This window comes from Mauremys reevesii, linkage group 7 (assembly GCF_016161935.1).
Source record: "Mauremys reevesii isolate NIE-2019 linkage group 7, ASM1616193v1, whole genome shotgun sequence".
Lineage (NCBI taxonomy): Eukaryota > Metazoa > Chordata > Testudines > Geoemydidae > Mauremys > Mauremys reevesii.
Genome location: NC_052629.1, coordinates 27085184 through 27098575, shown reverse-complemented (window position 1 = coordinate 27098575; position 13392 = coordinate 27085184). Strand labels below are relative to the sequence as shown.

General features: G+C 41.6%; 1 protein-coding gene and 1 long non-coding RNA gene across 2 annotated transcripts in view; one reads left to right on the top strand and one right to left on the bottom strand.

Annotated features, from left to right (window-relative positions):
- Nucleotides 1–1952, top strand: part of LOC120369367 — a 47235-nt gene extending 45283 nt beyond the window's left edge. The window contains exon 4 of the long non-coding RNA XR_005583112.1: nt 1526–1952. This is a non-coding gene — a long non-coding RNA (uncharacterized LOC120369367). The remainder of the gene's footprint in view (nt 1–1525) is intronic.
- The window catches only part of PWWP2B (PWWP domain containing 2B), a 42470-nt gene continuing 30291 nt past the window's right edge, over nt 1214–13392 (bottom strand). The window contains exon 3 of the mRNA XM_039482590.1: nt 1214–1744. The gene's annotated coding sequence lies outside the window, so the exon portion shown is untranslated. The remainder of the gene's footprint in view (nt 1745–13392) is intronic.

The window sequence follows — 13392 nt, the reverse complement described above, 5'->3', positions numbered from 1 at the left end:
AGGGGAGGAGAAGAGTGTTTAACCTAGAAGCCGAGCAACCTACCTCATCTCCCAAGATGGGGACGTTAAATAACAGATAAACACAACTGCTTTGACATGCAGTTATACCATGTGCAGAAACACTTTCCTTTCTTCATACGCAGCTATCCTCTTGCACCATTTTGGGGTAGCCGGAATTGGACCTTGCAAGAGTCTCTGTTCAGTGTTGCATCTCAGTTTGCGTATTAAGATTCTATGGCTCATGGTCACAACAGTTTGTTGGGGAAAATTTCTTTGGAATCAAGTATTTTATAATCTCAGCAAAAATACACACAGTATCTGTGCTCAAAAATTAAAAATGTAAGGTAAGAGGAAACAGCTTTGATCTCTCACCCATACCCCACCCACTTTGCTAATAGGCAATTCTAGCTTTGTAAAAGCCAATCTCATAAATTTGCACCTAATGATGTTATCTGTGGATAAAACAAGTACTAGAATTCCAAACCAAATGGAGGTTGGGACACATTGAGAGAGTAATCTAAAATATTTTTGGTAAGGGGACATGGATTAAGGTTTTAGAAAAAAACAAATAGCATATGTTGTAATGACACTTCACTTAGTTTCAGTCTAGTACATACAAGCCACGTTAACTGTATTAGGCAATTTTGAACTCTCCTCCCCATTACTAAAATGAGTATCACAGATATATGTTACTAGATACTGGAGCTATTGGGTTTTTTTTAAGTTACACAAAAGGAAGATCCGAGCTATTTTTAAAGTGATACTGAAAACCTCCCAAACTTCACTGTAATTCGGTTTGTTTTTAAATTGGCTTTCATTCTTTAATGTTTTAAAGATTTCAAAAAGAGCATTAGTAACTATCTGCAATGTTAAGTGTGGAAAATCCTCTCTCTATCAATCAGCATGTATTCTCAATGGGCCACAAGCTACACTGTTGAATAGAAAAGTCTGAATGCAAGATTAAGTTCATTAATGAACTGCAATAGGTTAATATCCACCTCTGTGCATTTAGGATGAATGTATCTAGGATGTACAGCATATGGGTAGAGATGACTGAAAGAAGCACAGATTAATTTAGAATACCTCACAATCTGAATTACTAGTTGATTGCTTGTTTATGTGCTTGAAAAAATAGTGTTCTTACTTGATTATCTCAGCTCTGCAGTAAACATCTTTGAAAAGCTTTAAAGTGTGCACAATAATGGCCACATAATTGTGTTGCACATTTTCCAAGTTTTAATTGACACAAAAGTGAGTCCATTGTACTTAAGACACTACACTGATTTCATTCTATTGCATGTCCTGCTTCAATTACATCTTTTAGAATACAGTATATAGTAAAAGTTTTTTTGTAGCTTTAAAATTAACAAGTGTGTGAAATCTGTAAGTAAAATAAGCAGCAGCAATAATTTTTGGGATTTTATCAAGAGTAGCTAGTTTTAAGTAATAAATACATTCCAAGTTGTGGTATTCACTATTCTCCTAGTTCACTGCTTTACTTGTCAATTCCCTTGTTTTCGGTTAGATATCCTTAAGACTTTCCTGTCAGCCTCGCACCAGAAGAGTCTCCTAACTCCAGTCCAGGTGCCCGTCACCCTTCACAGATAAGCAGTGCAATCTGACAAGGAAACTCATCCTGCTGTCATCTGCATGGCAACCTCAAGATTCTCCTGGGGAGCATGTCAGGATGTTTACAGACTTCATGAAACTCTAGGAGAACAGCTGTGCTCTTATCTTCTGTTACCTTGAAGAAAGTGAAAGAGGGAGAGGTTATTGCAAGTGGTACAGAACTGACCAATATTAGCTGTGAGAGGCTCACTCTCCTTTACTTCATCCAAATATAACCTGCAACTCTTGTGGTCTAAATTTGCATGGCAAACTGAAGACACAGCAGCTACAGTTTAATAAGAGCCTCGTTGAATTCACAGATCTAAATAAAAAGTTGGAAGCAAGCAACAATACCACTGAAATATTTTTTTTGAAGAATGGAGTTGTCATTTTAATTATAAAGAATAGAATGTGATATTTAGTATATAAATCTTAAACAATTCACTTTTTGGTGTAGGAATATTTTAAGTTAACCAGAGTCCAGTATAGGAAAAGACTTATCAGGAATTTTTAAGATTCTTATAGTCCATTTTTTCCCCTTGTGACCCGTACTTCTCAAAAAAATTTTTATAAAATAGGAAAAAAGGTTCTTCATGGAATCTAACCCCTTTAACTATTTTTAAGCTTGGAGTAAGGAATTGCAGCTGTTTAAATTAGCTGATGCATGTTTAACATCTGAGTTTTCAGGTAGAAATGTACATTTCTGATAAAAAAAGAAAAGAAAAAAAGCAAGAGATGTTTCCTTCCATCCAACCACACTCTGCTCAGAATGGAAATGAAAAAATAAATAAATCAGAAATTAGTACATTTCATTTCAACTTAAGGGTTGAAACAGGTAGAGACCTGAGATGATTGTGAGATATTGCTGTCAAACCAGATTGGTACAGAGTATTCCTCCCACACCATTCTTGCAGGATACCAACGAGAGTCATTAACACTCCCAATAGAGGTATGGATTGGACTAAGCATAGGAAGTTATTCATACCCAACTATAGTAATCTCTAATAGTTGTGATATGTACCTATTTTATTGGCCTTTTAAAGTTGGGCTAAGAGCCCCAGAAGCTCTTATTACCTGGTTACCTCAAAGACTATACTGGAACACTTAGTTTCTCTTTAAATGCAAATCGTCAATATAAGAAGATTCCAGGACTGTTTCTGTGTTTCGCTCTGAAGCCTAGAATGTCTGTGGAATCAGTGTGAAGTGATGAAACAGCTACGAACATGGCTGAGAGTTTTTTGTTCAGAATATCACCAGGTTCAATCATCACTGGGATTCATAGTCTGTTACCAACCCATTTTTAAATTCTTAGCCATTTCGACTTTACAAATTACACACGTGACAGCAAGGCATGTATTTATATCATGCCAAGAATCTGAGGCCATTATCGCATCAGAGGTAACAACCAATCACCACCCTTACTCAGATAATTTGCATGCAGCAGTTTGAGTGGTTGCATGAGGAAGACTGAACAGATGAGTTATTTGGTCCAAGTACCACACTTACGCAACAGCATGGGCTTTCCGCTACTAATATGTAATGAAGTCACAACATTCAAAATGCTGCATTCCTCCCACTCCAACACGAACAGCATGTGCTAAGATTATTAGGCAGAAAGTAAGATTGTGGACCCTGTCATCTGGCCTGCAGTAGTTTGGGCAGAAGGCCATATCAGTGGGAGGGTTTGTTTGTTTAAAGAAAGAGGCAACATTTAACAAGGTTAAGATTTTACCTAGAAGTCCTTGCAACTTACGCCTGCCATTCTGTTAATTAACTCTGCTGTGCAAAATGTACTGAAATTGTGCTGTAGTACCTTGACATGATCAATGGCCTTAAACATTTGCATATCTATTTAACACACACCCTTCCATTTATCTTGAAGACTGACTGGAGTAAAACTGGTTAAGAATAATGACTGAGCAGTGCAAGTCAGGACATCCTGTTGACAGAAGAGTGGCTGAAAACACAGAGGTCATCCTCAAGTTTTTAACATTTTCCTCTAGAGAAAACAGGTCACCACAAATGGACATCAGAAGCAATTCAATCACGGCCTAGCACTAAAATCCATGATCAGTCCTAACTCTCAAATTAATACTGTCAGCATACAGAGTCAGGATCTAGGATTTTTGGGCCTCACATTTACCTTTCTGATGAATAACAGAAAGAGATGTAATACTATGGTTAAGGATAAAAGACCTGTTTTAGAAAACCCTCAAAGTCTAAAAGTTGAATTATGAGAAGAAAAATCCACTATACAATGGATTTAAATAAGTCAATTCCAACATTATCACATTTCCCTGCACTGCTAAAAATGCAGGAAAGTCTCCTTCTTGTCAGCAGGAGAAACTAAAAGTGAAACTGACCTGCCTCTCTTTGTCCAAGGTGACTGAAAAGCAAAAACCAAAGAAAGAAAAAACCCACCGCCCTTAAACATGCTAAAAAGCTAGAAATTCAGTATTTTAATACTTTACAATCTTATTAGTGACAGGAAATTTGTTTTTAAGTCACTTCCTTGGACATTCCTATGAAACTTATGCTAAAGCACCTTTATATTGCAGCAAAGTCTCTATTCAGAAGTTTCTTGTACACTTTCAAAACTCAGCTACTTCAAAGAAGAGCTTCAAAAAAACCCAAACACAAACTGATTGAAAACAATTATTTTATCAAGCACATTGGGGCCTGGAAGTTATCTGCAATGTGTGATTTGCACCTTTGAAACAAAGACGCAACAGGTGGAATTTTGAAAAATACCTACATCATTTCAGCATTTACTGTTCGCCTTAAAGAAATAATTCTGTAAACTTGTTCAGATTGTACATTACCAAACTAAGCTCATAAAAAAAAAAACAGTTATTGTGGTATGGGAAGAAATATTAAGCACATAGCAACTGACAATTTCTGGTTTGAATTTTTGAAGCATTACTAACAAAACCCACAAAAACCTAGTTAGTTTTGTCATAAGATTAAATCTTCTAACAACAACTGTTTCCCCCCATCCCACCTTTTCTTTTCATGGAATGTGTACATAACTCAGCCTGCCCTATGTGTTCTTTAATTAAATTGCTTCAAGACCAAGATCAAAGACTATCTCCTCACAACAGAAATTTGATAGGACTGGCACAACTGCAAGTTGGCTTTTACAACAGCTTTGATAAAAACACCACAAACCAGCACCTAATATCCTTAAATATAGGAGATCATGGCTCAAGTAGAAAGATGAAGCTTCTTAAAAGTAAGAGAGCACCGAAGGCTGTTTTAAATAGACTACCGGATATATTCAGCAGTTTTCAAGTGGAGTTCATTTGACTAATGAAGGAATATTTATTAGATGAATGAAGACAGGCTTACCTGGTTACTCTCAAGCTTCAGTTGGCTAGTACCATACAATACCTCAAAAACAAAACTGAAATTTAAAGAGAAGTTTGAAAGTCTGGAAATTGCTAAGTCCCCGATGATTTACATATTATGTATTTATTGATTCAGGTCAACAGCATGAGAGGCAGCATGGTCAGTGGCTAGGACTACAGCTAGAGATGTTTGGAACAATCCAGGTGGCAGAGGAAGAGGAGGGCAAAAAATAGCCCCACTTACAGGGATGCTGGAACAACCTGTACAGTGGGGGTGCTCAGAGCCATTGAACCAAACTGTAAACCCTGTATATGATGGAAATCACTTCAAGCGAGGAAGTGTTGTAGCACCCCAGGTTCCAGCCCCTCTGCCCACTTAATGCAGCTGGTGAATCCTGTTGCAGGCTTGTTGTATATGACTAGCCATTTTGTATCTGCTGCAACTATGTAAGTCCCCTTGATAAAAGTAAAAAACACACCCATGATTTAAATGTGCCCCTCTGTCTTCTGCTTAGTCTAGTTCTGCCTTGCGTCTGGGTGGTGGATGTTATACCACGGTGTTATTAAACCTGCTTAAGACATTTCTCCCCAGGGAAAAAGTCAAATACAGTAGTTGGGTCAGCATTATGTTCTCAGAAGTCATTTGGCATTTTAATAACTTTGATGCCTTAAGAAAAACCATCATTCCCCACACTAATTCTATTTCACAAAGAAATATCTGATATCACATAGCTGGATGGAATCCAAAACTTAAAACTAGCACTAATATTTAAAGGCCAAGATTTTATTAAGCAACAAGTTGGGCACTCAGAATCACTAAAGACCATTTAAGATGATCTGATTTTCAGGAAGACAGATTTTTCAGAAAGTGATTAACTATCAGGCCCCTTTGATAGAGCAGGGAAACCTTAAAAAAAACCCAAACACATATATATCACTAGTGTGGGTCAAAAATACTAGCTGTAAGGTTGTGGGTCACTTTTTTCCTCTTTTGATTCATCAGGTGTGCATTGGAAAATATCAATAGCTTATAAAGCAGGATAATAAAATGAACTAAGTAAAAGAGGAAAGATTTTTCACACTTCAACCAAACACAAAGTAGCAATAAATTTACAATGTTTCATACTAATTTAGACATCATGGGTCATTTGAGGAAAGTTCAGTATTGCCAACCTCAAGCACTGAAAAACTCATTCTTCAATCCTCAAATAAAATAATTAGATTTGCTTAAAAATAGTGATTAAAACAAAAAACCTCATTGGATTCTTTATGTTCACTGGGTTTTTAGCCTTTAGGGTGTACACAGTTCACATTTTCAAGATTTTCTCCACAATCACGAGGGCTAATTATTTTTAAATAACTTGAAGCAGAGATCCTCCCCATGTCACTTGATTCTAGGAGCCGGGGCTTTGAGACGGACAACAAATATCATGAGAGTTGGAAACATGGAGTTACACTTTATATAAAGGCTGTTCAATTTACACCTAAAATGTGTACTTCTCACAAGTCAATCCCTGCAGAGAAACTTCAATCTGATAATCAGACCTGCATGGGCATGTCTCTGTAGGCATGAGCAGAGGGGCTGCTTGCATGGATCTAATCACAGGATTGGATTCCAATATAACAAGAGGTCCATGTGACTGTTCTTGAGGCATCCAGGATTGGAAATCATTGTGTTAGCCCCCTGCCTCTTATGCTAGGTAGTCTTGCTCACAATGCTGGGTGTAAACTCTCTAATGCCACCAGCCTGCTACCTCAAGCACTCTCCTCTGGGCTATGCCAGCCTTACAGGTTAACAGTAGGTCCCTGAGCCCCTTTTAATCATTCCCATGTGATGTTCAGGCCGTCACTGGTTACTCTAACTAATCCCAGTTCCTCTGTCCTTAAAAAATAAAAAAGCTGTGTTCCCCAGTTTACTGTTATCTTAAATCACTGCTCCAGTAAAAATCACAGCACTCATGAGCATGTCTAATTTTTTTAAATGTGTTTATGTAAGAAACAACGGAGAATTAACTAGAAACAAAATAGTGGAAACAAATGGTTACAATACAAAACAAAATTATAAAACACAAACCTGGGTCTACACTTAATAGTTACCTCCACCTAATAAAGTAGCCCCTTGCCCCAAAAAAGTCCAGTCTGTTGCAGAGCTGGCTGGCTTCACAGGAACAAGGATCCAATTTTTCAAAAATCCCCACTCCCCAAGGTGTCTCATCAGTGAAAGGATGCAGAGGATCTTTCTTCCCCCTCTCATATACTGAGCTGGACTTTTGTCTTTATTAACAGTCAGGACAAACAGATGTTATTGTGTTTTTTTTTTTTTTTACCTCCAGTAGTTTCCACTGTTGCAGTTATCTGTGATGATTTTCAATTGGTAGTCTTGGAGCAAGGCTAGAGGTAATCTTTGCAGAGGACAACTCCCTCTGCCTGAATGGGCCATCACCAAGACATATTACAGTAGAACCTCAGCTACGAACACCTCAGGAATGGAGGGTTGTTTGTAACTCTGAACAGTGACTTAACACAGCTTTGAAACTTTACTATGCAGAAGGAAAATGCGGCTTTCCCTTCTTTTTATAGTAGTTTACATTTAACTCAGTAATGTACTGTGTTTGCCTTTTTTTTTTTGGTCTCTGCTGCTGCCTGATTTGTACTTTCAGTTCCAAATGAGGTGTGGTGTTAACTGGTCAGTTCATAACTGTATCCACTGGTAACTAACTTTTACTCCAAGTTCATCAAGCATATTTTCAATACAAATACAGTGGAACCTCACAGTTAAGGACACCTTGGGAATGGAGGATGTCAATAACTCTGAAATGTTCCGTAACTCTGAAGAAGAGATTACAGACTTCAGGCACATTTTTTGGGGGGAGGCGCGGGGGGGGGGAGGAGAGAAGAGAAAGACGCTGCAGCTGCCAGGAGTGTGCGGGGGGGGGGGGGCGGGAGAAGAGAAATCTGTGGCTTCAGACCCTCAGGGCACCAGGGCTCCAGGCCGGGGGCTCAGGACTTCAGCCCACCAGGGACCACCAGGGCTGGGGGGAGTGATGGGTCTCAGGGCTCCCCACAGCTCTGCTCCCGGCTTCAGCAAGGGCAGGAATGCCAGGGCTTGAGCTATGGGGGAACCCCTGGGAATGAAACTGGCACTTCCCTCATAGCTCATGTCCCGCCCTCCCCCTGCCCCTCCCACACACACATACCAGGGCTGAAACTGGAAGCAAAGCCCACAGAACTGAAGCCCTGAGCCCCAGAGCCCCTTGTGAGGCTGAAACTGAGAGAAGAGCCACATGGCTGAAGTTCCAGGTCTAAAGCCCTGAGCACGCCACTACCCTGCAGCTGCAACTCCAACCTCCCCATGGCTGAAGCCCTGAACCCTGAGGCAGTACTTAAAAAAAAAAAAAAAAAAGTCTGCGCTGCTGCCTGAGAGACGATTTCTAGTTCCATGGGGTGTCCACAACTCTAGTGTTCCTATCTTTGAGGTCCTTCTGTACATTATTTCTTAAATATTACCTGTATGTGCATCTCACATTGATTATGAATCTTGGCAAGTTGTGAGCTTTTTGTAGCTACCTTTATGGATAAATATTGTGTAAGGTATGTATTTAGTGTAGTGAGTTTGTCAGGTCTGAAGTGAAAGCTATTTAAAAAGAATAGGGGATGCTTTGCTAAGAAACCTCTGTATCACAATATATTTCACTCAGGATATGTCTGGGAAGTCATCCCCTTAGAGATGAGACAAAGAGTAAGTAATCTGTAAACACCACCCATGAGCTAGGAATACACATTCTACATGGGTAAGTCAGCTCTCTCCTTTTTTGCAGGGGAAGGCCGAGAGGGAGAAGGAGGATGGGTGGAGTATGGTTTTAAGGTGAGAGATTACATATGGAGATACATGGTGAGGTAGTGTAATTGAATCTTAGTGCTTCATTACTAGCCCTGATGGTTTGCCAGGTACCCTAACCCTAAGCCACTACTGAGAGCAGTGGCAGAAGTATTGCTATCTGAGATATGTTAATGAGCAGACTGTAGGTGAGGCAGACAAATGGGAGTCCCAAGAGCTAGATTCTTCATTCAGGCAGGTTGGCATGAGGGAGAGAAGCCACCACTTCCCTTCCCAAACCCACCACTAGTCCTGGCCACACAGATATATGGAAGGCTCAATCCCAGTGCCTCAGAGGGGCAGTGATCAGGTCCAGTTGAGAAAGCAGAGGGAACAGTTTGGAGTTACTGAGGTGATCACAAGATCAGTTCCATAAATGTGATGGGAAAGAAGAAGAGGGTCCTGGGAACAAGGTATTTTCATAGGCCCCCTTGATTTATTCCCCCTCTGATCCTCTATTTAAGTGGCTTTTCTCTTCACACTGAGCCACCACCTGGCAACACTGCTTTGTCTACACTAGGGAAATTTTACACCGGGGGTTCTCAAACTGGGGGTCAGGACCCCTCATGGGGTTGCCAGGTCATCACTTGGGGGGGAGAGGTCACGAGCTGTCAACCTCCACCCCAAGCCCCACTTGCCTCTAGCATGTATAATGGTGTTAAATATATTTTAAAAGGGTGTTTAATTTATTTGGGGGGTTGCACTCAGACTTATGATGTGAAAGGGGTCACCAGTAAAAAAGTTTGAGACCCACTGTTTTATAAAGTTTCCTACTTTTGCCAACACTGGTTTAACTCCAATGGCTTTAGAAACACTGGAAGCCCCAATATAGGCAGCCTGTTGCCAGCATTTCAAATGCCAATAAGGCCCATTTCAAGCATGATTGGAAGATATGGTGCTTGGGGATGAGCGACAGCACCCAGACCAGTCTACACTAGAGCTTCCACTATGGCCAACAATGTGGGAGGGTTAATTTTCACTCATGTCAATAGGACTTGTGCCTGTGGATGCCCAGGCTCAACATTTCACCTGAGAACAAGTTCTCTCTGCCCATAATGGAGCAGTTATGTGGCTAGAAGTGTGGGAGTAGTCCTTTTAGAGGACTCACTGAGATCTATCATTAGCACAGTTACTGCTGAATCCGCTTTTAGTCCTTTATCTAGATCATGGGGTATTTCCTCTCACTGAAACCTACAGAATTTCATATACCCGCTATTTAGCCTCCACTTTGTTGTTAGAGAAGGCAATTGGTATAGCATGTCATTTAGAGCACAGATCAAAAGGATTAATTCCTCTAGGCCCAGAAGGAAGATATTTTCTAGAGATATTCTTGATTTATTCCTAGTCTGGCTGGAGCCTGAGAGGCTTAATTGTTTTAAAATCAGTGCAAAGTGGTCAACTGAGAATATTTATCCCTAAGGGTATGGCTACACTTACGGTTTGCAGCGCTGGTCATCCAGCTGTGCAGGGCCAGCGCTGGTGTGTGGCCACACTCACAGCTACCAGCGCTGGTGTGTGGCCACATTTGCAGCGCTGTTGGGAGTGATGCATTATGGGCAGCTATCCCAGCATTCAAGTGGCCGCAACGTGCTTTTCAAAAGAGGGGGGTGGAGTGGGGTCTAGTGTGACAGGGAGCGGGGGGAGAGAGAGAGTGGATTTTTGGAGCCAACACTGTGTGTTTAGCTTCCTGCCTTGAAAAATCAGAACATTTTTCCGACCCCTTAGTCTTAACTCTTAATTGCAAACAGCCTGCAGCCAACACGACTCCCCGCTGTTTCATTCGCTCCCTGCCTGCCTCTCATTTGATTGTTTACAGCCAGGTACAGATGATCACAGCAAACAGGAGCTCTGTTTGTTTTTTAGATAAGCAGCAACGGCAACTGAGCTCGGAGCTCGTTCACAACAAAACAAAGAGAGGCTGCATAACAAAACAAAGTAATTTATAAAAGCATTCTGGGATACATCCTTATACCCTGGAGGCCAATCACAGCGCTGGTGTGTGGCCACACTTGATGACCAGCGCTGCAGTACCAGCGCTGGAATCCTTATTCCCATGCTGAGTGAGGTGTACGGCCAGCGCTGCAGCCAGGGAGTTGCAGCGCTGGAAGTGCCCTGCAGGTGTGGCCACTTACTAATTGCAGCGCTGGTGGAGGCTTTCCAGCGCTGCAAATCGCCAGTGTAGCCATACCCTAAGATTCGTTCTGAAGCCTCAGAACTGAAATCTTAGGATTCTCCCTTTCCTGGAGAAGGGCAGGCTGAAGATGCTTCCTGGATTATTAGCATTAAAGGGGTACTGAAGTGCATACTCATCCCTGGGACCAGTTAGAAAAATTACTGAGTGGTTTCTTCCCTCTCGTGCTTGCTCCCAATATCTTCCTCATTGAAAAGAGCATACCAAAGGGATCACCTGTTCTGCTGGAAGACTGCCTGCTCCTTTCCCCCAGTAATTTACTTTTGAGGGATATTTTCCATCCATCATTCAGTTGATGAACTACTGCGTAAACTCTCACTTAGCCTTGCCAAATCCATTTAGCGCAGATCTCCATCCTCCTTGTAAGGGATGGGAAGGAGGCCCTAGCAGAAAGCTCAGAGGTATATTCAATTCTTGCTTCTTCCTACAACTCTGACTGGGGTGAAGTAAAACCACCCAACCATTTCCTGCAAGTCCCAACTGAAATAAAATAAAAAAAAAAAATAGAGTATCCTGCTCACCTAGAGACCAGAAGAGAGTGAGAAGTTTTCCCTCCAGGCAGAGCTCAGATGTGGAGTTTCTCTCTCTTCCCCTCTCAGCAACAAGATTCCCTAGACTCAGCTTCTCAAAACAGAAATAAAAAGCGTGGGGGAGGGAAAAAATCCTTATCAAAGGAAAACTTCGGGGGGTGGGATGGGGGTGTGTGCGCAGAAAGAACAAATAAGTCAAGAGCCATTGTTAGAAGTGGCCAGAGGAAGATCTAAACGGAGGATGGAAGCATCATGAATTTATTGCATTGCCTCAGCAGCCTTACTAGCCATGAACACCAGGTGTTTGGAACAGTCTTCAAATCCCAATGCATCAATCTGCAGCCTGCTTGGAAGGGCTGGTAGATATGCCTTCATAAGCATTAACTCATCATCTTGACTAGGTATTTATGAAGTAATACCGTTTCACAGGTTTTTTTATTCTTTGAAAAAGGTTCACTTTACAATAAAAAGCAAACAGGAACTGAGGCTTCTCAGACCCCCACGCTTGCACCCCAGCACATCGTGTTGTTTTGGGCCTAGAAGGCGGCACACTTCCCAGTAAATTGGCCAGGTGTGTAGATGTAACAGGTTATCTTACGAGTCAAACAAATAACATCACTATACTTCATTCCCCTCAACTAGGTAGTTTACACAGGAAACAGACCTAGTATTGAGCACAATCCAACATGCACTAAGGGAACTGTTAAACCACTTGGAAGTGTCCATTCCTTCAGGATATTAATGAACTTTTTGAAAAGTTCAGTAAAAAGATACTGGTCCTCCATTCTGGAAAAATACATGAGTGACTAGCAACCAGACAGACAATTACTAGACTAATTCAAGGCAGCTGGCAGCATCTGTGCCAGAAAGGCTCAGGGCTAAGCTGCCAGAGAGAATTTATTACCCTTTTGCCCTAGTGATGATGACCCATTATGTTCACTTACATAGGCCACATATCATACCAGACGAAGAAACTGCATGGGGGACTTCAGTATCTTCCCTCGTTTGTCATCTAATTCAGAACTTGCAGAGTTTCTCCTTACCACAAGCCTACTTGTCACAGGGTAGCATTGGCCCTTTAAACAGGGAAGAGGCCAGTGCACTTGTGACTGCCAGCTGAGCTCCAGCTGGGGTATAAGGCAGTACCTGGGCACTGTGGGCAGGGGCTGGGCAAGTTAGGCCTGAGACTCAGTTAAGAGAGGGGGAAAGGAAAGAGCACAGACAGGGGGCTCTCACTGCCTGTTCCCTGGGACCTGGGAGATCGGCAGAAGTCAGGAGGCCTAGATAGTGGAGAAAGACTCCAGAACAAGAGGAAGGCCCAGGGAGGACCCCTATGGCCTGCACAAAGGGCAGGATGCCAGGAGGGATGCAAGACCTTTATAAAGTGGATTTTGTTTATGTTCTTGCTTCGTTTAAGCTTTTGAACTCTAATAGCAGACTCTAGGAGGAAGCTGGAGAGGCCCCCTCATCTGAAGCGAACAACTGAGGGTGATGAATAGCCTAGAGCAGGGGTCAGCAACCTTTCACAAGTGCTGTGCCAAGTTTTCATTTACTCACTCGCGTGCCAGTAATACATTAATTTTTTTTAGAGGGTCTCTTTCTATAAGTCTATAATATATAACTAAACTATTGTTGTATGTAAAGCAAATAAAGGTTTTTAAAAGGTTTAAGAAGCTTCATTTAAAATTAAATTAAAATGCAGAGCTCCCCAGGACTGGTGGCCAGGACCTAGGCAGTGTGAGTGCCACTGAAAATCAGCTCATATGCTGCCTTTGGCACACGTGCCATAGGTTGCCTACTCCTGGCCTAGAGTCACAGAAGATGGTAGAGCCAGAACAT